The sequence below is a fragment of the Equus caballus genome, chromosome 5 (assembly GCF_041296265.1).
Source record: "Equus caballus isolate H_3958 breed thoroughbred chromosome 5, TB-T2T, whole genome shotgun sequence".
Taxonomy (NCBI): Eukaryota; Metazoa; Chordata; class Mammalia; order Perissodactyla; family Equidae; genus Equus; species Equus caballus.
In genome coordinates, this window is record NC_091688.1 from 2,744,836 (window position 1) to 2,749,513 (window position 4,678).

Below are 4,678 nucleotides of genomic sequence, written 5' to 3' on the forward strand. Positions count from 1 at the left end.
TGCTGCAGTTCCTGTCCCTTCTCTGCTCCCTGAAATCTCCAGTCCAGGATTCATCCGTCTAGCAACGGAAATGAGGAGCCAACCACCTTCTCCCCCGCAATGCCAGCGAGGCACAGCGGAGGTGTGTTGGGACGCGGGGTTTTCCCAGCATTTCCATGTAGCCCCTGTGGAACCCAGGAGGCTGCGTAGAAGGCCTTCCCGCTCACCACCGGGCAGTCTGTTGCCATGAGAGCCGTTTCCTCCTCGGAATCCACCTCCCCTGTTTTCAGTGAGGACTCTTCTCGGTTCTACCTCTAGTCACATTTCCCTGCTTGGAAGCTTCGCAAGCTACAGCCAAGAGGGACTGAAGGTTTTATTTCTTCCACAACCAAAGCCCTGAGTCACTGAGACCCCTGCCCCCGGGAGAAGAGCTGTGCGCGTGCTTGTGCTCTTGGTGTTGAGTGCGCGGCCGGTGGGGCATGCAGGAAATGCTTTCTCTCCTTTAGATTTTGATCCAAGCAGAGCATAAGTTTGAGGGTACAGTTTTCAAAGGTAACAACTTAACATGCACCCTACAGCCTCTAGGGCCCACCCTTACTTTTAGAGGGCTTATTCTAATAGGAGAAGCTCTGGGGATAATCAGGTCTCTCACATCCAAGTGGGTGCCCAGTGTTCAACGGTCACACGAGGACTCACCCCCGGCCCGAGACCAGACACTTCACGTCTTCTCCATCTCTGTCTATTATTGGTATGCTTTTTTCTTTTTATGTCTCAGCTCTCTCATGCCCTTCCACCCTGTCGTCTCTTCCCCCTCCCTCATTTTAGTGGCAGAGCTGCATGTTGAGCTTCTCTTGCTGGTCCCTTGGTGTTGGGTGAGTCAAAGCCAAGACTCTTCTCCGCCCTGGACAAGCTCTCACTCCTGAGTGTAGTGATGAGCTGTGAGACGCAGCCGGTTCTTAAGCTGTGAGCAGAGGACCGAAGAGCCTTTTCAGAGAGTCTTAAGGCGAAGGTGGGCTATTCTTTTCGGGTCCTCTTAATTCATTTCACATATTCTAATGGGAGCTTGATGGAAACTAGTGACATTGAACAGAGTCGAAACACAGGCGCATTCCATCCAGACAGGAACCAGAAAGGAGACCAGGTGGGTGTGAATTTAGGCAACGGCCTTTATGACTATCTAATCTAAATGTTTCTATCCATAGGCATATGAAGCTCCCTTTTACTTAGGAGTTAGCAATCCTGGCGTGTTACATATGCCAAAGACTTATTCCTTGGTCAATCAACAAAGCGCTGTCATATAATACAATATTGAACAGGAGAAACAGGTAGTGGAGCTTTCTTTCTAGTTTCAGAGAGCACAAATAAGCAAAATAACTTTGACTCTGAAAAAGAAACAGTGTAATAAGATGGCGAGTGCCTGGGTTACTCAAGAAAGGCCGTTACGGGGAGAAGGAGTACAGTGAACCCAGAATTCTGCTTGGCTGGAAAAGTTGAGATGACAATTTAGACATCCAAGTGGAAATAGCAAATGGATTCTCGGACATAAGAATATGGAGTTTAGGGGCAGACCATACCTGAGAACAAGTTTAGGAGCTATTACATTATAGATGCATTCAAACTATGAGATTCCCAGGAAGAATGTGTAAATGGAAAGAAGAGAAGGTCCCAATAATTAGGAAGCCAGCAGAGAAGGAGCCCAGAAGACAGACGGAGTGACAGGTAGGTGGCTGGGAGAGCACAGTGTCACAGAAACCAAGAGAAAGAAATGTTCAACAGGAGGGATGAGCTGTCATGTGCTAGTAGGTAAGTTGAGGCCAGCGAAGCAAGGCGATCATTGTTTGCTGGCCTGGACAAGAGCACTTTCAGTAGAGGGACGTGACTGGATTGGTGGGCCAGGGAGCCAGGCGTTGCTTTGAAGGGGGAGCATCAAAAGGGGTCAGCTGGGTTGTGTTTTTAAAGTGGACAGGTTGAGGCCCGTTTGCTCCGGGGCAGGACTAGTGGAATGGAAAGAAAGACTGTGCAGGAGAGGGCAGCTACAGAGCCCAGATGGAAGGGCGGCCAGGCCCAGAGGAGAGGCGCTTCCTTGCCTCGTGGGAGGGTGGGCTGGCAGTGAACGTGGGTGAGAGGGTGAAGGAGTTCCCTTCTGATTGTCTTTTTATCTCAGTGAAGCTTAAGGCAAAGGCTTTAGCTGAGAGCATGGAAAGCAACGGTGAGTAGGAGGTTTGGAGAGGTAAGAAAATGAGTGAAATTCTTGCTTTTCCATACCGAGAAAGACTGCATGGTGGCAGCACAGGGGCCGATTTCCTTCAGTGGCCGGGTGCTGCTCCCACAGCATCTCCCCGCACTGCTTGGGGGAGTAGGGCTGGTCTGGCTGCAGGGTCTGTGCCTCCTGCCCATCCCAAGCTCCTGGCCAGAGCTGACCAGTGAAGGTGGCAAGGAGCAGGGCTCTGAGACTTTGTCACTTGCCCCTTCACAAATGACTAAGCACAGCCAGTACACACTGCCCACCTCCTCCACATAACCCCTGCCCCAGGCCTGCCCCCCCCCCCCCCCCCCGCCCTTTAACACGCTGGACAGGCAAGGCAGCTATGACACAGGCTCAAGCCACGAAGGGGCAGAAAAGGCAACTGGTATCTATTCAGGGCCTACCAGGAGCAGGCACTCTGTCTCATTCTCTTTTCACACCAACCCTATGAGAAAGGTGGAGCAACTTGATCAAGGTCACGCAGAGCAAGTGGTCGAGTCAGGCCTCAAAGCTCCCTGACGGGAAAGCTCCTGCCCTTTCCACTGTGCGCACAGCTCCCTTTGTAGAAGGTGGACGGGAGCTTTACCCTGAGAGCCGCCATCAAAGACCCTCCTCTTCCTACCTGTTGTCCTTGTCCTACCTCTGGATTGCGCCTCTATTTCTAAAACTCCCCAGAGCCACTCAGGAAGACGTGGGGAGGCCTCTGAGATGCCCTCTTCCCTTCAGGACCTTGCAGCCTCCATGCCTCCCCAGAGGAAACAATGTCCATGCAGCCAGCAGCTCCAGACCACAGGCAAGATATGGTTGCATTTTATCCACATGCGGATGTAACCTCACAGAAGACGCCCAGCAACACTTGGTGAAACTTGATCTGTTACCACACAGGGCTGTAGCCCACTCCTTGCCCCAACCCCTTTCTCTGGCCTCACCACGTGTGGTGCCTTGAACAAGGCACCCTCTTCTCATGCTTCTGTGCCTCTGCATGTCTTCCCTCTGCCTGGAATTCCTTACTTCGACCCTCAAGTCTCTGCTAACTCCCTTCCCTCCAAAGCCTGGTTGAGCACGCTTCCTTCTGGCAAGCCCTTCTTGTCCACCTCCCTCTGCTGCCCCCACTGCCAGGTTCACAGCCTCACCACCTGGCCGCTGAAGCATTATCTCTCAGCGGTCACCATGCTGCCCTGAGCCCGACCCTGCGGGATGCCTGAGCTCAGCACACAGTGCCTGCTTCCTGGTAGGTGCTAGAAACACACATTCATTGCATTCGAGGCTGCTTAAGACACCAGGAAAGGGAGACGGCTTGCCAGAGAGAGCAAAGTCGGGGGCTGTGCGGACTGAGCAGGTTGATCAGGGAAGAATAGGTAGACTATTAGGGATAGGCGAGACTGTTGCAAACCTCGGCGGCTTAAAACAACAAAGGTTGATTTCTCATCAAAGCTACATATCCCGTGCAGGCCAGCAGGGGGCTCTGCTCACGACAGTCACTCAGGGACCCAGACGGACGGAGAGCAGTCACCGTGTCTAACAGAATCACACTGTCAGGGGGCAGGAGATCTGGGGTCTTGCATTAACAATTAAATGCTTTGGTTGGGAAATCACATGGCTCCGTCCAATCAGGGGGCGCCACCCAGTCCCACAAGTCAAGGAAGTGCAATTCTACCCTATGCCAGACAGGTGGAGAGCTGGGAACCCCGGAGAGCAGGAGGGGCTCAGGGCCGGCTCTCCGGTCAGGTCAGCCGTGAGAATGGGCAGGGCAGCACCTCCGGGCAGGGCCTCCGGGCCGTGGACTTATCAGCAGGTCTACCTGTCTGAGCTCCAGGCAGCTCTCAGCTGGGCTCCTGTTCTGGGGCCCTGTGCTAGGGGTGGGGCTGGCAGAGGAAACCACCAGGTGTGGCCATGGGAAAGTCCCTCCAACATTCTACAGAAACATGGAATTTCCTGGTTTTAACCATTTCTTATCCACCTGCCATCTCGGAGCTGACCAGAGCAGGACAGACCTCTCCAGCCTCCGAGGAAATTTGATCTGGGGTACTGAGTCCTGACTGGGAGGCTGGTACACCTGGGTTCCAGCCCCAGCAGTCTCTGAAGATCACAGGCAAATTACTGAAGGTGTGTGGGCCTCAATGCTTCCAACGCCTGTCTGTAGAGAGCTTTCCAGTTTCTCAAGCATTTCCAAATACATTGTTCCACGTCATGCACACAACCAATGGAGCAAATGTTACTATCCTCATGCCTTGGATGGAAAACTGCCCAGGAGGGGTTGTGTGCTGTGCTCAAGGTCACACTGGAGGGCATAACCTGGGTTCCAGTGCTTGCTCTTGGGTGTCTGTGGACTCCCTAGGAAGATGTGTCAGACCCAATTTCTCCTAGGAGTGGCTAGGCGTAGGTCCTGGACCTCCCTGGGGCTACTGGGTGTGGGAACTCGGTCTTCCCAGGCAGCTCCCGCTTGGTTAACTT